At 48.5% G+C, this 22242-nt stretch overlaps 1 long non-coding RNA gene across 1 annotated transcript; it reads left to right on the top strand.

Moving 5' to 3' along the window:
* The first annotated feature begins 12310 nt into the window (after positions 1–12310).
* LOC125182464 (uncharacterized) lies at positions 12311–21805 on the top strand. The gene is made up of 3 exons (XR_007162315.2): positions 12311–14776; positions 20783–20857; positions 21463–21805. It is a non-coding gene; the product is annotated as an uncharacterized lncRNA (long non-coding RNA).
* Positions 21806–22242: the final 437 nt, after the last annotated feature.

The raw sequence follows: 22242 nt of genomic DNA, 5'->3' as shown, positions 1-22242 counted from the left end.
GATGGCCCCATTCGTCGTGGTGGTACCTCGGCAGGAACAGCACTGGGTGTATGCAGCCCAGTCTCTGCCCTCGAGATCCTGAGGGGCACCCAACAGCCCTGTAAAAAAGGATAGGAAGGCATACTAACAGGAAAATTGGTAACTTTCAATGAGCTGAGCAGGCAGACCCCAGTGATACTGTCTTCTGTGAGGTAATTTTATTTTCATGGGCACTTTTGCTAGGCTTTATTTAAATAAGAAAGCAGTTGAATAACTAGAACATGTGGAGCCTCCTGATAAGGATCCTTCTTTCAGGTTATTAAGCAGGCTGCATAACAAGTGCTCGATTATTCTTCAAAATGCTTAAGCAACACCTTTTGTTCAGATTCCCATCCCGAGCTACCTCCCGGTGCGGTGCCTCCCATCAAGTTCCAAGAAACAGCGTGCGATCAGCACACACCCCTGTTCTCCATAATAAAGACTTCTGAGAAAAAGAATTAACAAACCGTCCACGTATGGACCTGGGAAATCAACCCTTCTGATGGAATTTCACTCGCCTCATGCTGGGCTCTCTGTGCCATCGGGTCAGATGTCTGCATGCAAAATGAGTCTCCATAATTCAATATTCTTCTTCTCCACTGCCGGCCCTGACTTAGCAAAATTTGAGAAACGACTTCGGGCTACCACCTGTAGAACGATGCGGGCTTCCTACGAGAGGAGCCCGACTAACTTGTAGCAAGCTCTGGATTATTTACCACATAAATGTCGGGGGTTGCTGCCTGAGCGAGCCGACCTCGCGCTGCGAGCAGGGTGCAGCACAGGAGCCCCAGCAGAGCGGTGCGGGTCGGCGTGCACCTTCAGGGGGCAGAGCACGGGGTTTTCTCCTTGCGACACACAAGGGTTTTCTCACAAAGCACCAGGTCTTTGCGTCCCACAGAAGTCTGCACAAAAAGTGACGGGAGCTAGCATCCCAAAGCGAAAGTCACATCAGAGAAGCACGTGAGAGCACAGGCAGCCGTCTGAAGAAAGCCAGACTAGAAGTGAAGTCCTGAGTCTGGCTGAGCTGTGAGTTTGAGGACTATGCTTTTTTTTCCAGTTCAGCCCCAGACCAGGCTCTGTGCCACGGGCTGTCAGATTCCCTGCCTCGGTGGCAGCTCAGGGCTCTGGTGACTCAGCCCCCGCAGCTCCTGCTAAAGGCAGAGGGAAAAGCAAACAGGGCGGAGAGGGACACGTGTACGCAAGCATGGAGGGGATGACAAGCAGGGTGACAAAAGTAAAGGCGGTGGGAGAGGAGGGAATGAACTCCAAAGCCGAGGGCTGGCTCCCAGCACCTCCCTGCCCCTGCCACAAGACCTTGTGTAAGGAGAAGTCCTCCTGACCTCAGCAGATGGCCACAGCAGGTAGGATTTGTCTTTTTATTCTTTTTCTTACACTGGGCAGATACAACTGACACATCAGATTTCACCCTGAAATCCAGCTGACAGACTGAGTCCAGGTTTAACGTGCTTTCCTAGAAGGGACATTGCTCACAGGGCACACAGCTGCCATATCCAAAAGTTAATCCCAGGAGGCAAGGGATCCTCCGAGGTGATAAACCATGAGTGACTGAAGCAGAGCCGTCATCCCAGAGAAGTGCCAGCAGGCATGCGGCCAAGCATGGCTGACAGCAAATGCTCCTGGTCATGGCTGTCACCTCCTAGTGCCGTGTGAGGGGCACGCAGCCGTCACCACCATCTCGTGCAGGGACGTGAGCACCAGAACAACGTTGGGACACAGGCATGTGCCACCCCGGCTGCCTCGTGCCAGACCTCCTGCTGGCTTTTGGGCCCCAGTCTAGGGAGGTGTTTAACCTCCTTCCTGACCTCGAGCCGTTGGGTCCAGCCTTGTGGTGCTGGAGGACATCATGGGAAGACCAGACTCCATCGGATGACAAAACCTCCCTGCTGCTGTGAGCGCTGAGGGACTCACCCAGCTCCAGTGTGGGACTGCGAGTCAATACACAGCCTGGCTCAGAGAAACCCGCACCCAAAATAGTTGGTTCCTTGGGAAACAAAATGAAAAGTCAACAGAAGCATTGGCTGCTTCAAAGCCTCTCTCGAGTGTCTCATCCTAGGTTGTTCTCTTAAGTGTCACAAAAATAAGCATCGCTAGCAAGGAGAAAAGGAATGAGTGAGTGCTGGGCTTGATGCATAGTTGCATGCTCCTGCCCCATTGGTGAACATGCCCCATTGTGGGCTCGCATGGCCCCTCAGGGTGGACCATGGCAGCACATTTCAGTCCATCTTGCTCCTTCTCACCACTCACCAGCAGAGAGACCTCCATCAGGGAGGGTGAAATCATTCATGGTGCCCTCTGCCTGCTCGCTCCCATGTGCCCCCTACCCCATGGTGGTGCCACCAGTGCTACCAGCCAGAGAAGTCCTGTGGGAGGACTCACACGTGGGCAGAAGCCAGGCCTGACCAGCTCTGCAGGCAGCCAGGGCTCCACCGGTCGTAACAACACGGAAACTGGTAGCTGGAGGCACTGTGCCAGGAGCAGGCAGGGGCACCCGTACCCGGGCAAACACGTAGACCTGCCCAGAGAAACCGCCTCTGCAGTGTACTTGTGGTGGGCCCAGCAGCAACCCGGTAATGGAGCGTGCGGCCTGTTGAGTCTCAGTTGTCCATGCAGTGATGAATGCCACTTCCCCTGGCAAACAGCAGAGTTTTTCATTAAAAAGCCAGCATTTCTCCAATAGTGCCATTGTGTTCTCGTGTACTTGAGCATGTTGGCAAATGCTTATGTTTTTTAAGGGCCATTACAGCAACAAAGTAGGAGTGCTGCACAAAAGTATACCAGAAGTGCAGCTGATCAGAAGCAGCGGCAGAGTGTTGCCATGTTCGCTGCTGTGAACTCTCCTGGGGACATAAGCTCGGTAAGTGAAGGAGGAAAAGAGGAACAGCACCATTTGACAGTGGCTATAACTAACATGGTAGGAAAAATCCAGGCCTGGTTTATAGAAGATGATCATATGCCATAACAGAATTACTCATCTGTTAAGCATTACTAAATGCTTACTATACTAAGCATTGCCGATCTCCAGGAAATGTACCAAGGTGAAGCTGAAGATTTTTAAATCTAAAACTGATGGCATAAATCAAACCCCTTTTAGGCTCCTGCAATAAGAGGAGAAAAGGAAATTGCTTTTCAGCCCACAAAGCATGCTCCTGGTAGCTGATAAACTGGCTGTGACTCCCCAGAGAAGGCACAATGAATAGCGAGAGAGCACATATCAGAATTTCAGTGAGCCTCCAAAGGGACACAGGGAGTGACAGCAGCTGCTGCTGGAGGAACCTGGGGCCTCAGGAGATCCCCTTGAGATGGACGGCAGTGGGTGGGAGTGGGGACCGCATCCTCCAGGTAAGGACCATCTCTTGGGGTGGAGCTGCTTATTATACAGAGGCTTTTCTCTGTCACTTTAACTGCTTAACCCTGGAGCCAGGAAAGATATCCCAGGAAGCGTGCAAGCACCACTGCATTTGTGACATGACAGCCAAAAGACGAGAAGAGGCCTTACTGAGGTCATGGCTGAGGGTGTGATCCTGAAGCAAGGTAACCCTGCGAGATGGAGACCTGGCTGCTTCCCGTCTGACTTGCGCCATCTAAGGATCAGGCGTGCAGCCTACGCTTCTCCCATAGCCAGCAGAAGGAAGGTGGGCCCCACCGGCCACAGCTCAGCCCACCTGCCAGGTAGATAGACGGGGGGGACATCTAGAGGGATCTCTTTTACTGGCTATCGAGGTAACTTAGATGAATTGCTTTGGCCAACCATTTCACTTTAGAAAGCCAGGGAAGGATTAACCTAACTTTAGTAATCTACAGTAGAGGCGCCTACATCACAGCTGATTCCTATCACATCCTTCAAGAGTCAAGAGAGAGAAGCGGGCCCCTTTTGAGTGCAATTTATCTACTTTTCCACATGTTTTTGCTAGGATTAGATTAGGCCCCACCCCAGTGACTATAATTGATGCCTGTCTCAGCTGTAGGCATGACATTTATTGAGCTGAACCCCGTCCCTCCTGTCAGATTAAATGAATCCCACCCCAGAACTTGGTCTTTGGAGACAACATGCTCCAACAGGAACTGAACGCTCCCGACGGTTCTGGCTGCCAGCACGGGCGGCCCCTGCAGTACCGCTGCCACCTCGCCCAACGTGGAGGTCCGTGGGGGCCCTGACAGTGTGGGTTTCAGGGAGGCCTTTCATGGGGTAATAAATGGCTCGTGTATCCAATAAAAGGAAATTGAAATTTTGTAGACAAGCTTCCCTGGAAAAAGACCTACTCAGTTTGTATAAACAGCTCACACACAGCAAGAGGGATTCTGGAACAAAATGTAGCCTTGTAATCCAGTTCTAGTCTTAGCTGTGTATAAACACAGAGTGGATCTCTGCTGCAAAAATAAATATATCAGAGGAAGCCAATAAATATGATGGTGCCTAACAAAGGTGATAAACAACCAAGCAGTACACCTTATATGTTACCTTTGCAGACATTCTTCACTGTCTGCTTTGTGAAGCACCGGAGCAAAAATGTTCCATTTGCATGGTGAGAGGTTTGGTAGGTTGTTGGTGGTTTTCTTTCTCTCTCTCTCTCTCTCTCTCTCTCTCTTTTTTTTTTTTTTTTCCTTCTTCTTCTCTTTGTTGCTGGAATTTTAAAAGCTTGAATTTGGAATAGCCTTGCATTTCCTCATGTCTGTATGTCTCACCTCAGTGCCATTAAAAGTCATGACACGTAATAGAGAAACAGCTGTGCAGGAAACTTCAGGCATCTGTTTAATATTAATTGCATGTATTCCTAAAAAGTCAAAGCATGTTTTTAAAATTTCACTGCACATCTGGTGCGTCACTGCTTAGTTTTTTTTTTTTTTTTTTAATAGGTTTTATCTGTGAGTCACTAAGGATTATCAGCCACAAGCTGGCCAGACAGCAGAGAGATATATAAGCAACTAAAATGGAAGAGACATTTCTAAATGGCTTGTAAAAAAAAACCACCACCACCACCACCAACAACAACAAAATCAACAAAAATGACAAAGCAACACTGACTTTTAGCTGCTTATCAGAAGACACTGAACTATAGGGAATTTAGGTTTAGGGAAGGACAGCATATTCTATAAACAAACACTGTATGATTTAAAAGATATAGCTTACATGTGAATCCTGTCCTAGACTAAGTTAGGATTTCTTTCTCAGACGGAGAGGGAAGAGTTCTCCTATAGCTACTCAAAAAACACAATTCGATCCCTTCTGCTCTACCCCTTCCTCACTCTTAGCCTGACCTATGTGCATTTACCCATAAACTGCATTTTCTGCAGACTTGGCAAGTCTCTTTTTAAAGAAAGTGGTCTCTTGAAGAGCAGGTGAAAGATATATTCTTCAGCCTGACATGATCCTGCAAAGCCTCCGTCTCCAGGTGGTCTTCCCACCACTAGCCCTGTGCTAGCCACAGGGAGCATGAAGATGCAGCTTCCCTTCTGCTGGGGCAGGAGCCCCAAGCCCCTGGGGAAGGCACGGCAGCTGGTCTCTCTGGTGTCCATGAGCTTCTGAAAATTACGTGAAGTTGCTGAGAACCTCTTTCTGAATGAGTAAATGAATGCTGGTTAATGATTTTTTCACATTTTTCTGTAAGTCATCTTGTTAGAGGGAAAGGACCTCCAAAAGCATCACTATGAATGATTCCTTTTTTATTTTAGAGATTTTATTTGCAAGAGCTCTTCTTGTAAACTGCACAGGACAGGGCGTTTCCCACTGTCAGCTCTTTGAATTATTTGCTGAGTGGTGGTCATAATTGGTAATTAACTTAGTAACAAATGATGATTCAAGGTTTTGATTAATGCATAAAAAAGGATTGGAAGACATAGATCTGGAAAAACAGCTTTGTCAATGTTACAGAGCAGGTGCATCCCACAGTGAGCTTTATTTAGAGAAATACGGAAGAAGGCCCATGGTGCCTGTATATCTGGGGGTATCTTCAGGAACAGGAGGACTCACAGGGGCAGGGGCAAGGGAAGGAGGGAAGGCAGCCCTCGTCCCAACCTACACCCAGGCATAAGAGGGTGTCTGTGGGCCAAGTGTTCCCCAGTCCCACTCTTTGGAGGTAAGGAGTTACTCATGAACAGTACAGATGTGTTCTCATTCTCTACTCAGAAGGGTTACAACTTTTTGTCTTTGGAACAGTTTCTTCAAAATGACACTATCATTTCATAACTGCCCCCAGCTCTGGGGAAAGTCTCCATTTAGGGCTAAACTTCATGGTTTAGCCTGCTTCCTGTGTTTGTAATGGGGTGAACAGCCTCAAGCACCATGGTCCTCTTTGGGGAGCTTCTTGTTTGGAATCGGTAGCGTGGGGTCCCGGGAGCTGTGAGCAGTGTAGCACCTCTTCACACCTCTCTCCACTCACCTGTAAAATAGGGCAGTGATTGTACTTTGTCGTTTGCAAATTGCTTTGAATTTTTTGAAAGGGGAAGTCTTACAACATCTAAGAGTGCATAGGAAGGTGTGAAGTGGGTGTGCCCCTGAGATGCAGGGACTGATTGCCCATTGCATGTTTGCCCATGTTTGCATTGCCAGCACAAGTACCTTCCAGTCCTCATTTTTCCTGTCTTAAAATTCATGGCTCTTTATTAAAACCTATTGTACTCTGCAGTTATATGCTAAGCTAGTTTTAGGAGCCCACAGTCTGGACAAGATGAGCTCAAGGCCAATGGGAATCGGGAAGGGGACAATAAGGTGGTAAATCAAGCAGCAGTGCAATGTATCCACGATGTGAGAGAGGGAGAGGGAAGGCTTCTCCGAGCCTCTGCTGGGGGATCCAGCAGGTCTGATGCCAGTTTGGGAAACTGTTTGAGCCAAGTGTGTTTTGTCTTGATGTTTTTACAGATATGGATGCAATTAAACTCCTGGCAGAGAGCAAGTACATTATTTGTGGATAGATTTGAATACGGAAAACACAGAACCTGCAGGACTTTATTTAAAACTCATACTAGTGAACAGCTGCATTCACAGACTGCAGAGCTGAAAGAATAAGAGAAAGCTCATGGGACACCAGGCAAAAGCAGTATTAGACCCTCACAATCACCATAGGCTGGACGCAGAGGCAAGGGAAGCTTTTTCCATCATATCCTACCTAGCCAAGCACCTTGCCTGGCCCTCCCAGCCCTTACCCACCTCCTGCTCATGGCGAGGCAGTTAAAGGCAGTCACTGTTTGTGCTCCTCTCATGGGACAGAGGCAGGGAGCATTGCGCGGCTGCTGCTTGTGGTACCAGCAGGTACTTGCTGAGCCATGCCGGTACAGACGCAAAGACGCTTTAATGTGATAAGGTGCTCTCCAGGCCAGAATTAAACCCAGCCACGCTAAACCTCTCAGAACAGCACCCCTGGCACCTTCCATGCGTGGGGGCTGATGACCTCCAGCTGGATGGGCTGGAGGACTCCCTGTCTGCAGCCCATCCCTGCTGGGGCAGCGGGGGCAGCCTGGCCGGCATCACTCCTTCGGCTATGCGGGAGTGCCAGAGAGCATCCTGACCGGCCCTGGCCCCAGACGGGCTGCCACCAGTGTCCAGGACCTTTTCCTCAGTGAGCCAGAGGTGCCAGGGTCCACCCCAAAACCAGTAAAGGAGATAGATCTCGCCAGGGTAATTACTGCCAGTAACAGGTTAAATGCACGAGAAGTGCTGAAGAAACCACCCAACATGGATCTTTGTTTTTTTCCCTCGCCAGCATTCCTCACCTTAAGCTACTTTCTCACAGCGTGACTTCACCCCATGCTTTCTCACTGCTGGCAAACCCCGACACGCTGCAAAAGCAGCAGCCCGTCTCCGGCGTGCGCCTCGGCTCAGCGCGACGGCGCGGGACAAGCCGGGACAGGGCGGTGGGGCAGCGCGCGGCCGTACACGTGCAGGGCTGCCGTCGCACCAGCACATGTGTGCGAGCGGGCAGCACTGCAATTTACAGTCTGGGGCCGTCCGTCTTCATGCGGCAATTGTTCTGGCAGCGCAGCACAACCACAGCAGCGCTGCCAGAAAGGAAATAAGACTCCAAATATGCCGAGTCCTGCGGGCCCGTGTGGTGCAGGGTGCTCTTCGTGCGAGGCTGGTGCAGCGCCGAGCCCGGGGGAGATGCCGAGGTAGGGCTGTGGCGGGGGCACGGTGCCAGGGGGTCCCGGGCACGGGGTGGGTGCAGACGACAAGCAATGGCAACGGAGGCAGCAAGCGGCACGCGGAGCGAAGAACAAGATCTGTTCAATTCCATCAGTCAGCACTCTCTTCCAGAAGATGACCTATTGAACATTTCCAGGAATAGCTGTGCCAAGCCTGTCAACTGTTTCTTGGAAATACACTCAAGAAAAATGGCCTCCTTCCAGTAGGGATCTGCAGAAAGCCTGGACTGGATCAAGGGCTGCAGTTCGGTGCTGGGATGGATGGATGGTGCCTGCTCGGCTGCTTGCTCAGGAGCGGCGGCCCAGGGTGCTCAGGCCACGTTCTCTCCTCTTCTCCTCATCTGAAAAGCCCTTCACGTCACTCACAAACAACAGGGAGGGAAGGGGTAATGTTTTGCAGGTTGACTCAACCCACGGGCATGCTCATCCCTAACTGTCAGTCTTCAGAATTAAGCCCGTGTGGCAACCAGCCATGCTACGAGTGCCACGCCAGCACACCTGGGCTGTCCTACGTGCCATGGTGGTGCGAGCAGCCCAGAGCAGTCCAGGCCCCAGTGATCGCAACTTGCTCCCAGCGTTTTGTTCTTGGTTTTCTCTTGTTGTTTCACTGCTGGTAGACACAGACAGCCTGAATTTATTGCTCTGGTATCTAGGCTTCACATCAGGCAGCAACAGCAGCTCCACAGGGCCAGGCACGGGCGGTGGGCTGGGGTTGAAATATGCCCTGGGAAGGCCGCCTTGCACCAGCCTGGCTGCGGTGGCCCTGTCCCAGCAGGAAGGTCCCACCAGCTCAAACTAACCACCAGGGTCAGAAGTCACTGGTGACAGGGGTACCTGCTCCAGCTTATCCCCTATGGCGCGTGCCAAGGCCTGCTGCCCCGCCATCGCCAAACCCAGCACTCTTCTGCCAGCTGGAGCCCATGAAGTGCAAACTGGAGGTGCACACTGACCTGAGTTACAAATTTAAGACAATTCTCTCATATTTACATGTACAAAGTAATACCATTGCAGTAGATGGCTTTCGGAAGGTGGGCCTCCAAGCCCTTCTTCATGTCTCACCGGTCACTTTCCACTATCCTCTGACTTTTGTCCAGGTGAACAAAAACCCACAGAAATAAATATTTCCCCACTGTCACATGCCAAGTGAAAATAGCCAGACGCCACTCTGTTATGTGAGAGAGATTGTGGAGCTGCCTTTTGGAGTTGTTCTGGATTGACTCCAGATCTGGATTTACATTGGGTCCTTCATGACAGGTTACAAATAAACCAAAGTAATGGGATCTGGCATGGCTTGGCAGATTTTTAATAGGATGCAGAGCCATTCATTTCTGGGTCATTAATTCAAACCAGCCCAGATCAGTAGTGGCCACATTCTGTTGCAGTCTAATAGCTGTATAATAACCTCTCTGAACAGAATTAGGGAGGCCATCACCACAATTTAAATTAATTACAATAACTTCAGTTGGCTGTCTCAGCAAAGAAACCCAGAGGTGAATACTGCCCAAAGTGGGGGCTTCTTCAAGAGATGGGGGCAGAGAAGCATGGTGGTAGGTCCTCCTGCAGCAGATGAGTGCAGTGTCTGGTGCTGGTCTTCAGATACAAGGTGAAGCTCTGTGGCGTGTGGATAGACCACCTGAGCAGTACGCATCTCTGTGACTATTAAGAACTGGGCTCCAGATGTAGCCTCCAGCTTAAGAAAGTCCCCACAGCCCCTAATTGACTGTTGGAAGTGTCAGATCACTCTATATTTGCTTGCTTTCTTATATTCTTTCCCAAGCATCTGTTGCTGGCAACTCTCCGAGTCAGGATACCGGGCTGGCTGGGTCTGTGTTTGACCTAACAGAGCCTTTTTTATATTATTTCTTATATTCTTATATTCTGAAACCCTCAAATGTTCCATTAATGATATGCAGTGCACTTGCATAGGATCTATGCACATGGACACATTTATCCCTAAATTGACACATGCCCTTATATATGCTCATGCACATTTTAGTAATGGCCCAGTAATTAAAGAGCCCTTTGAATGATTTATAATTCCTTTGTGAGGAAGGAAGGCTATACTGCTTTTTTCTCTTTTTGTGTCAAATCCAGTTAGCTGGCCACCATCTCATTTGAAAAATTAACTAAAATAAGCTTTCTGTTTTCCTGGGAGGAATATTTTCATGTTTCTTTCTGGGTGTGGTCAGAATTTCTGGCAGCACTTTGCTGAACTGAAGCGTGTGTCTGACTAATGCAGCAAACAGGCTAGTACACCATGCCATTTGCAGAGATTATTCACTTCATACCATCAGATCACATCATTTGCAATTTGCTGTAGTGAGTCCAAAGAGCCCCAGAGCTTCATGCTAAGTCCACTTCACATGTAGACACTTTCAGTACAAGGCAGAGGGGACTGGGAAGAGAGGGAGGAATGCTATGAAAGTGATATTTAAAATGGAGGTGGTGGAAAAAACAACTTTGCCTGTGTCAGGGGTCTATCAGAGAATTTATCTACAAGGACAACTTTTCATCCATGGGTTGTCTGCAGCAGAGTCATTTGCCAGCCTACAGTTTTCACTACTTTACATCAGTAGCTATGTCACTGTAATTATGTTTTTTGTTCATTTGTTTGTTTTTAAAATTTACTTAGTTTATTGTTCTTTTGAAAGAGAGGCTGACACCCTTTCTTCACATAATAAAAAAACCACAACTGTGAGCATCTCCAGGCCACCTTGCAGGTGTCCTTCTAGGCAGCTAACTCACCCACCAGTGCCTGCTAGCAAGGGTTGCATTTAGCACTTGTTCTTTTGGTTTTCCCAGTAAGGAGGCTTTGTGGTAGGTAACAGTTTGCACCATTTTATCTGAGTGGTCTCCAAGTCTTGCCCCTTGTGTCACATGGTTGCTGGCTGTCCACTGGGGACTGGAACCCAACCTTGAGCTTTAACATGTGCAAGTGAGGCTCAGAGGGCTGAAATGCAGTGGAGGGGCGGGAATTAGACCGTGGGCACCCTCTTTTGAACACAGGGAGATTTCAGACATTCTTGTTCACACATTTTACCCACATATGGCTCCATTCTCATTACACTAGTAATGGTGTTAATGAACAGCCTTGTGGCTTAGGGGATTGCAGTTTCGAAGGCCAGCTTTCCCAGAAAGGCAGAGACACTCTGAAGCTCTTTTAATTGCTGTATTCAAGCTGGACACAAAATAAAGCAGATCACTTGCAAGCAACTCAAACACTGAACACTCAAGCTACCATTGGAGCAGCATCTGCAGATATTATTTGGATAATACAGAGGTTTACTTACGGCACTATGAATTAGGATAGATTTTGGAAGGTATTAATCAGGGGCTTAGAGCAGTTTGGAAACTGGTTGTAGTTGCCAGGCTAAAAGTAAACAGCTAAAAACCTTAGTACCACATAATGGCAATAACATACCTACCAAAGTATGAATGCTGCAAGGTGTATAGACAGATCACAACTCCATTAAGACAATCAACAACATGGCTGTGCCAGTGACAAAAAGAAATAAAGCCCTTCAGTGGACAAAAAGCTTAATGGATTTTGCAAAGCTAATGCAATTTATTGTGGAGGCTTCCATTCATATGCCAGTCATGAGTATGAAATTAAGCTATTACTGGAAGCTTTACTGAAGAATCATAGCACATTTCTCTTGCAAAAGCATGATCAAAGTAGGAGATTGGTAGTTTAGCCCAAGAATATACAAAGAGTTCTGTGCTAATTTTTTGGAAAAGTATGCTAATGAATACTGCCCACAACCTCTTTCACTACCACCAAAGGAGCTGTAGACAGCTGTTGGATGCACAAGGAGGAGACTACACCCAGCTCTGGTATAGGTCCAAGCTGGGCAGAACCACAGCTCCACAGCAGGATGTGCAAGGGGTCTCTGAATGGGGCAGCACAAGGCAGAGGGTAGCAGTGAGAGTCACATGTGAGATCATGAGATGTGAGCCCTTGGAGCAAGGACGAGGCTGGACTGTTGAAAATCAGCATTGGCAGCTGTACTTCCAACTTCTTTCAGTAGCTGTTTCCTAAGGGTGCAGGAAGATCTGCCCTCTAGGACTCTCTGGGTTTTGATCTGGCTTAGATTTAAACCAATGAGATTTTAAGTGGGAAGAGGCTCAAGACAACCCTTGGGCTCATTTCTGAAGCAACCAGCAAGAAAGCTAATTGTACTGACCTCAGTGACAGCATTGGTAATTTCTCTCATATTCTGTGAGAACTGCACTGACATCAGTGACTCATGTCCCATGGGTGATGAAACAGCCATCCTGGGAGAAAAACTTTTGGTCACCACCAACAAACCTTGGCTTTCAGTCCTCACTTCTGCCATCTGGTGACATGACATTGCCAAATCCTCATGGGCGCCATGGGAACATGCTGTACACAGCCTAGAAGATGTGTGGGCGTATCTAGCTAGGTCAAGAGAGGCAACCCACGAAGTGTAACACCTGTGTCCCAACACTTTGACTTAGTGACTGTACAACACATTACCCTTAGTATATTGATCAATCCCCATTTAGGGAAGACGCAATGTGGATGTCTTCCATGTTTCCTGCCAGCTCTTGTGCAAAACAGCTACTGTGTGTCTCTCAAAAGGTGGTGCATTTTATGTGGATGCAGGAGTGCCCAGCTATCTCTATCACTTTGACATCCTCGACTGATATATACTATAGAGATGGACTGTATCATTATTATTGTGCACAGTAGTGAAAATTGTTTCATTGTACAAATCTGCTGGGCTAGACAGTTTGATTTTTCCAATCAGTTAAAAGAGAAGAATAATTCTTTTATTCTGCCTACACCCCTGAATGGAATTCATTTATCAGGCTCTTCCCTGAAGAAAACCACAAGTGCCAGACTGCAAATTCTTTACAAATGAAATTAAGTTATTTTATTTCTTTTTACATCTGGCAGTGATATCTTTTGTAGTTGATTTCATAAGGTAATTTTATTTGTGCAACTGTGCTGTTCCTAGGTGTCTGTCAGCCCCCTCTTCACAGATTTGACTAAGATGACTAATTTCTACAGTACTTAATAGTGAGGTAGAAATCTCAAAAGTTCTGCAAGTCTTGTGAAAACAGAGAGGGAAGAGACACATAGATGGCCTTTTGTGAGAGGAAAGCTTCTATGTGAGTGAAGCAATTATCTGATCTAACCTGCACAGCTCTGTACAGCATGGTACATGCTGCCTTCTGTCCAGGTAGTAACAGAGGGATGTTGAAAGGAGTTGATACAGAGAGTGGATAAGGGTGTCAGGGAAGCAAAGGATCTAGGAGATGTGGGAGGAATTCAAGGTCTTGTAGCAGGTGGTAGTCTCGGGTGCTTGAAGCTGGGAACTAGATCTGCTGTGGGCAAGGGGACGGAGGTGAGGGAGGACAGAGAACACAAATCTCCAAGGAAGTGGCAGGCCCTCCACCCTGCTGCGCCTGGCAACACGCGCCTCTAACATCCTTTACACTAACCTTCCAGTCCTGATCTCCTCCCTACCAAACAGCAACTGCCTATAAGCACTGCTGTCGTGTCAGAGGACTATCTATTCAACTCCTGTTAGCAGTTTGTTGTTTTCCAAACACCCGTGCCTAGTAGCCATTGTTGTCAGCCAGTCACCTGCACACTCCATCCTGCAGACCACAGATATAATTTTTTACTCTTCATGCTGACTGTGACATTCATGAATTACTCTAGGTCCATGTGGCTGGAAGAGGTCCTCTTCACGCACATCAGCAGTTCTTCTGCCTTGTGTTACAGAAGACACTTCTGTCTGCACCGCCGCGCCTTTCTGGGCCGTCATGGCTATGTCTACTCTGGCTCATGCGAGCTGCCGTAGGGCTGCCCTCAAGACCAGGCTTGCCTACGCTGCACAGTGCAAGCTGGCAAGAACAGCAGCAGGTGTGGCCAGTTCTCCTCCCCCAAGCCCGCCTGCCCGCCCGGTGCAGCAAGGTGCCCTGGAGGCCAAAGGCGAGCCCTGGGGCCCCAGCCCAGGCCCCTTCAGGGAGCAGGCCCAGGTGTGGGAGCTGAGCCACCGACAGCTCCTGCTCCCAGCACCCCTCGCTGCTCCACGCAAGGAATTGCCTTAATTAAAATCCCATAGTTTAGTCTGGTTGTCTGCTTCTTAAGTAGAAGCCACTTAATTCGTGCATCCTAATCAAATAATGGTTGGGTCGAAGGTGCTGCTGGAACACGCTGGGCTCACGTAAGAGCCCAGAACTGTAGTGTGAATGGCAACCTCATGTCTCTTTGTGTAATTAGGGCTTGTTTTCATCTTCCTGAATTTTTTTTTTTTTGGTCAGCTTAAAGGGTAGTTTTGAAACTCAGTTGTCTTCCTAGAAAGCGTTGCAGAAGTGTGCTAACAATTTTTTTCTTTTTTTTTTTTTGTTTGTTTTTGAACAAGCTTGGCCTAAAACCAGAGAGATTTGAATGTTGTCAATGAGAAAAAGAAGTGCGTCAGACCTGAAGATCACTTGAATATTTGTCAGCGCACGTCTGACAGGGATTGCGTCTGGAATGAGAGCTCTGTCTCACAGGAGGCTTCAGGGATAAAACGCTGGGCAGTGGCTTCAAGCTTTTGCTGCGCTTTGCAGCCCTGGGAGCTAGGTAAGTGTAGCTGCCAATACCGTGGGCGTGATGGAGGTGCAGCACGAGGGCTGTGTCGTGAACAGCTGCAGGACACCTCACCCCGGCCTCCTGTCCTCTGCACAAGGCAGCTGACAGCGCTGGAGCAAGGCTGGTGGCACGGGGAGAACATGTCCTGCCTGGCCCTGGGTGGGATGCAAGGCCTACGGCTGGAGCAAGGGCTGCCCCCAGCTCCTCTGCCTGCCTCCACCTTTCCTGCTGGACACAGACGATGCCACACTCAGGTCCTGAGCCTCCTGAGGCCATAGCTGTGCACCTTTTGGAGGAAGGTGTTACCAGAGTGATTTGTAAAATTATATTATTGGCAGGAGTGTGCATATGGACTCATCGTACCACAAATGGGCAAAGAAAATTTAGACACCCTGACTGAAAAATACATTTTCCAGATTTCCATCCCTTGAGATTTTCATGTTTTGTAGCCTAAGAATACGGCATCTTCCTGTTTCTGATTACTGACAGACAGAATACCTGTCCTCCCCCTCTCCTATGCCCAAGCCCCCCACATACAGGTTTCTCACATTTCTGTCTGCTATTGTTCACATCAATGAGTTGCCGCATATTTATCCTCATATTACAAAATCCATACCTTTACTCACTGAGACAGGTACCGAGCACAGTAAACAGCAAAATGAAGTCTTTATTTGTTTTGTTATTGATAAAGAGAAATTAAAAGGAGATAGACAGAGACAATACATGAGGAAAAAGCAATAACTGCTCGCTTACCAACCTATACACAAATGCAGAGCTGGTAGGAAGATTCTGCAAACTCCCTGCTCTACTGACCATTTCTATCCTCTGTCTCAGGGTACACTGTAGGCTGCAGCAGCTCTGCAAAGCCAGAACACTCATCCAGAGGCCTTTCCACTTTGCAGGCACCTGTATGGCTGATAATTTAGGATGGTGTTTATAAATGACAGTGAAGATGTGAAGCTGCAGTGCACAAGGGCTTTTTATGGCACTTACTGTCTGTTCCCACATGCACTTGGCAAAACGCCTGCCTGTGCTCCTCATCACTGGGAAGGAAAGACAATAGTTTTGATGGCCCTGTCAAGCAAGAATCTGATCGTTCGTGTTCACATCCAGATTTTGCAAGGGAAGGAAAGATGGTAGTTTGTGAAAAAATAACAAACAGGTGAGCCTGGTTGAGGGCCACAGATGGCAGAGGGAAATCCGCAGTGTTTCTGTGAAAACCATCAGGACACAAAGATGAGAGACCAGGAAACCTTAGAAAAACAAAGTTCAGTGGCTTCCCCTGGGGCATGTCTTCACAGTCAGGTGCAAACAGATGCAAGCGAGTTCTTGATCAAAAGCCGTGCTGCCACAACAGTGCGCTGCTGCACTCCCGCCAGCTTTGTATGTTGTGGTCAGCGGTGTGCTGACACAGGACTGATCCCCAGCTGGCTTGCACCCACAGCACTGGCAGAGGAGCTGGAGTCTGTCTGCACCTGCTCATCTGACACACTTAGGCTGGAACAGGCATGCAATCTAACACACGCTGGGCTTGCTAGTGCGTAGATCTGTTCTCATGTTCCACCACTGCTTTTTTATTTTCCTGCCCCCCCGACTTTCCTTTCAGCCTGACCGCGTTGGTTTGAGTGTCAGGACGGCAGTAGCAAAGTATCACCCTCAAGTTGTGCCCATAGGGGTAGCAAGGGCTGAAAGAGGGACCTTTGAAGGACCATCTGAGTGTCTTGATAAAAGCCCACCATTGACTGTCTTGTAGCTCAGTCCTGTGGGGGTTGTCTCTGGCCTTTTCTAAACAGTACCCCTAACCACAACCAAGTAAATAATCCATATTGATCAAAAGTAAAGAAATAGTGATGATCACAAGCACTGCCTTGTGGGATTCCTGATTTTTGAGGGAGCCTTGAAACATGCCCTGTGTTTGAGAGACGCAGTTGTCCCAAGCTCACACGGCATGCAGCGAGTTGTGTCTCAGGGAAGGAGCTGGAACACATCAGGGGCAACTGCTCAAACAAGAATCCCCTATTCATTCCCGAAACCTGCTGGCTGTGCAGAGAACAGGAATGTTTTCTATTACACCCAACAATTATCCTCTCAGATAACACCATCAGTTATGCAAAACTGCAATAAAATTTTCCCTTTAGGAAGCTGGTAAAAACTGATGCTTTCACCAGGCAGGCTCCTCTGTTTGAAGCTGGTGCTAGCAAGGCAGAGTAGGCACAGCCTGCAGTGGCAGCCTGCCCCCAGCCACAAAGCAGCCCTGCTGCCTCTTTCCCAGGAAAGCTGGGATTGGCACGCTTTAACCAAGCCCTGGGTGCAACCCTGCCCTTGTCCTGCCCAGCCCAGAGTGGTGGCTGGCAGTGGGAGCAGCCCCGTCCCTCTGAGGAAGCCTGACCTTCTGGGGCTCCGATGGCACCAGCCCCACTGTGCCCATGGGGATGCTCCGGCATCCACCGCCCACTTCTCCACAGCCAGCTCACCACTGCACACCACAGGGTGCAGTTTGTGAGCTCTCACCATTTGTCAGTGAGGCTGTTACGGTTGCACATGTTCTTCAGCGCACTGCAGCTCTGATTACCCTCTGGAGTAGGTCTGTATGCCAGAAGCACTAAGAGGCGCTTGATGCTGTAAACTTGCCATGTGTATTCATTCAGAGATCATCTTTACAGTCTATCCCCATCCTGTACAATATGATGAGAAGTATTCAACTGCCTCTGAATCCAGCTGCAGCCCTAAATCAGGATTATTATGTTTCGAAGAGCAGCAAGGAGTGGTGTGGTCATCTTTCTAGAACCAGACTCCACTGAAGCTGTCCTGGTCTTGGCTGAGATAGGGTTAATTTTCTTAATAGTGTCTGGTATGGTGCCATGTTTTAGATTTAGGAGAAATATAATGCTGATAACACATCAATGTTTTAATTGTTGCAGAGCAGTGCTCGCACAGAGCCAAGGCCGTTCCTGCTCCTCGCGCTGCCCTGCCAGCGAGGGGCTGGGGGTGCACCAGGAGCTGGGAGGGGACACAGCCAGGACAGCTGGCCCAGGCTGACCAGAGGGATGTCCCACACCGTGTGGCGCCATGCTCAGCAATAAAGCTGGGGGGAATTGGCTGGAATGGGGGGAGGAAGCTGCTGCTGCTTGGGGGACTGGCCAGGTATTGTTTAGCGGGTGGTGAGCAATTGCACTGCATCACTTGTTTTGTATACATTTTTTTTTAAATTATTACTATTTTCCCTTCCTTTTCTGTTCTATTGAACTGTCTTTGTCTCAGTCCAGGAGTTTTACCTTCCCGATTCTCTCCCCGACCCCATTGTGGGGCAGTGAGTAAATGACTGTGTGGTGCTGAGCTGCCTGCTGGGTTAAACCACAGCAGAAGTGCAGGGCTTGTTTGGAGGAGCTTGTCAGCTGCCATAAACCCATTTCCCAAAGCACAGTCCCCAAAGCTTTGTTCTTTATGGTGTGCAGAGAAGGCAGGAGCCCCCACCAGATAGCAGAGGGGTGCCAGCAAACAGGGGGAGGTGGTCCCCTCTGCGTGGAGCCATGCCCCACACATGCCATGGGGCATGCCGAGCATGGTTGCATGGCACCCAGTGTGTATTTGGGTGGCGTTTCACATACCACAGTCCTGCTGGAGATGTGAAGACATGAAAGGAGACTTTGTCCCTTCTCCCCACAGGCACGTGCCCTCCCGGTGTGACCAGGAGTGGCACCAAACATGTCCCCAGGTTCACTCTGGGTGCTGGTATGCAGGCACAAAGCTTGTTCAGATCAGCTGGCATCAGGACTGCATCTGTTCCTGAAGATTTCGTCTTTCTCATTCGTACTGACTGTGAGCGCTGGCCTGTTTTGGCAGCCCAACAAAGTAGATAGCCCTGATGGTGAACCTAACAATGTTTTCATTCCAAAAGGGCCAGATAAGGGGCAGCTGATGCCAAAGATGCAGATAGAGTTTCACCATCCGGCAGAGATGCTAGGGCGAAATGATTAGCATCACTTCAATCCTCTTGGCTTTAAATGGGGGCGAGAACTGACCCCAGATAATCCTAGAGCCAGCTCTGTAAAAGTAGGCAAGTGTCCAATGTGTTCTGAAATCTGTAAGAGGTGGGCATTTAAATACCTTTAATTTTCATTCTTTTCAAAAGAGATTACACGAGATTCATTCAGAAACGCAGGCCTTCCTGGTGTAATTACATCTCTCATGGTTTTGATTTCTCTTTCCTTATATAACTTTCTGTCAGCAGAAGCTTTTGCAGGGGCAGACCGCGGTTGTTACGCCTCAGTTCAGCTGGTCCAGCAGCCAAACAGCCCATTCGTAGCACTCTGATACCCGTATCCAGTCATCAGGGGGTTTTGATGAGTTTCCAGCTGAGTGAACACCTCTGCTCCCGAGATGCTGGCCTGCATCTGGGGCTGGGGTGCTCCTCCTGTCCAGACAGGTTGGACAAAAATTGAGAGGTCCCCGGCGAGCCCAGCAACCCGAACGAGGGAGCACGGCGGCCTGCAGAGGTAAAGCTGCACGTCAGTAACACGCACGGGCTGAGACCGGCGTGGGCCAGGCAGGGCGGCTCTGCAACGTAACGCCCAGGTCAGGTACCCCCGGCTGACAGCTCTAACGCGGCCGTGCTGCTCTGGCTGATGGTTGAGCAGACCAGGAGCTCATTCGTGGTCCCCAGGGCCCGTCCCCAGGGCCCAGTGCTGAGCGTGGCGGGGACAAAGCCCGGTCTCTGCCTCAGCACTTCTGGGGAAACGGGCGGTGGGGCCAGCGGTGCCATTCGGTGTGCAGCAGCAGTGAAGTCACTTGGCAAGGCTGGAAACCCTGAGGGAGTCCCAGGACAGGTGGCGTACTGCAGAGCACCAGGCAGCGATCCCCACCAGCAGCACCTGGGGGGCCCGGCCCGTCCTTTCTGGCGCTGCTGCCCCTCTGCTGAGGCAGCGAGCTCTGCCAGGGAGTTTTGCAATAGTCTGGGAGAGTCTTTTGCCATGTGAAATCACATTGAGAGCACTCCTTTCAATCGGATAAAGAAACTTTGGGATACAGAATTATTTTTGCCATTAGTTGCTTGGACACTTTTTGATCACGAATTATTTGATCACGTGCACTCTTCCCAGTCCTCTGCTGTGTGGCATTCACCGTTTTATCCCCTCGTGCTGATGCACAGCCTTGTGCAGTGAGTGCTGGGCTGATATAAATTAAATTCTGGTGGGGCAGCAAGCTTCCTTGATGGTAAAATTAATGGCCACATTAGGGAGCAAATCTGAAACAACTGTGCATAATAGAATTATTTTGGATTAGTGCTGGTACAACTGGCAGCAGATATCCAAACGCTTCTAGTATCGTATCTCAAAATTACAAAGCTTAGCTATTTTCTTTGATCACAAAGAACAGGGTATGAAAAACAATATGTAATATTTTTAGCATTCAGAGTATGAGTACCTTGGGGGGTACTATAATTCTGAAATTATTTTTTCTTGTATAAAAACTTTATAGAATTTCTATACTCACATTTTTATGATTCATGGTCTCAAGGAAATGCAAATAAAAGCATACAACAGAAATTTGGCTCCTCAGACAGTTGCCTACTTCTCTGAGTGTGTGTCTGTAGGAGAGAAGGGACATGTGAGTGCACATTTTTCTGCTCACAGTTACATTTCACTTATATTCATTTGGAGAAAACTTTTTTTTTTTCAAATGCAGTGAAGTGCACAAATCAGGTTTTGTTAAAAGCAGCTGTGGATAAACGGTTCAGTTTTTGGAAGATGGAGAAATTAACTGTGCTTTTCAAAATGTATGATAATAAGGTTTTAATAATCTCTGGTTTGTGTACGATGGAAAGGTTACAAACACTCAGCTGTGTCTGCCTGCAGTGCTCATGAGAAAATGAAAATTAGTACTATTTAGCATTTATTTGGAAATGCATTTCACAAAATCAGATGGATGTAACAATGACTGGAAAGACTGACTGCAAAGCCTGAGCCTGTTTCGAAGGCTGTCTTTTAACTCCTGCAGGAAGCACCAAAGGAGTCGTTAATGTTTTAATTGCTGGAAGAAAGCTGGAGAAAAATCTGCTGAGCAGCATCCAAAGTGAGTTTTGTTATATTTTAATTGAAGCAAGGCACGTGTCAAGCATGTTTAGCTCAGGATCTCCTTTGCAGGAGAGGTCCCACCAATGCTTGCACCTGAGGAATGTGGTGGGGGATTAGTTCTCCAGTGCTTTTGCAGGCTGGGATATGGGGCTGTAGGCAATGCCTCGCTCTAAAGGGGAGCAATCTGACCGCCTTAAATCACCCTGTCTGGGGGAGAAGGGAGCAAATGGCACATAACATGGAAAATTTCAGTGCCTATTGTAGCACAGAGCCTGTGACATGGCCACTGTCGCTGGGTGCATCAGGCAGTGCTGGGACATCAAATTTTGGGGTGCCTTGCTCACCCCAGCCCCGCGTGCTGCTAGGGCAGCCCCCTCGCCCCCAGAGTGGCTCTGTGCAGAGGCACGAGTTGGCCCATGTGTCCGGGGGAAAGGCTTACGAGCTTTGCAAGACTCAAAGAAGGTGTTGGGTTTATAGTTGTGAAATCTTTCCAGTGAACTAAGGAAGTTTCCTAAACACTGGAATAATCCCTCATTTCCTCTCTAGTCCTTGGGAACTGATACTTTTTCTCCTTCGCTCTGCTTGGAATTGCCCTCCTATTAGAGAAATCAGCTCCACTGGAGACTGCTGCAAACCCTGCTCCCCTCCTTTACGTGCCAGCAAATTATGTACCTCTCACTGCACGTCAGATGTGCGCATCAGGAAGTTGGAATTGCAAAGCAGAAGTTGGGAACAATTGCATCTTTATTTGTTTCTCAAGACATCACCTCGTGTCTGCAGGAAAATACAGCCTTGAAGCTGTGTGCACAGCTCCCTTCCCAGTTCCCATGTCAGCCACTGCAAGCCGCATGGCCCCTGAGTGTCATTCCCTGTCTGTATGACATGTATTTGAACAATTCTTTTTTCTTGTGTGTTTAGGTTACAAATAAAGAACAGTCTTTATCCTGAAAACCAAACCGTGCCCAAGTACAGGCTTCTGCACTTAAAAGCTTCTGTTTTTTTTCCAGGGCAGCAGCATATTAGATTTTTAATCCCTTGAGTAGATTGAAAGCTCTCTGCAGAATCTGGAAGAGAAGAAGCTAATGACATGTGTCATGGCCCATGTTAAATCAAAGAGAAATACGGATATACTACTCCAAACTCAATTCCAGCTTCTGTTAAATCAGAATGGCCCCACTGTTTGATTACTAATACTTGATGATATTTGAGTACGGCACTTCAGCATATCTTCTCCGTGTCAGCTGCTACAGCTATAACACTCACGCAGTTTCTGAACAATGGTGATTGGGTGTGATTTGGCAGTTTGAACCTCAGGAAGCCATATATTTCCCCATGACACAATATTATCTAATATACTGTGTATCTCAGATTGCATCAGCTCTG

Source organism: Anser cygnoides, chromosome 1 (assembly GCF_040182565.1).
Source record: "Anser cygnoides isolate HZ-2024a breed goose chromosome 1, Taihu_goose_T2T_genome, whole genome shotgun sequence".
In the NCBI taxonomy this organism is placed as follows: domain Eukaryota; kingdom Metazoa; phylum Chordata; class Aves; order Anseriformes; family Anatidae; genus Anser; species Anser cygnoides.
Note: the sequence above shows the minus strand (reverse complement) of the source record. Positions and strands in the feature narration are given on the sequence as shown.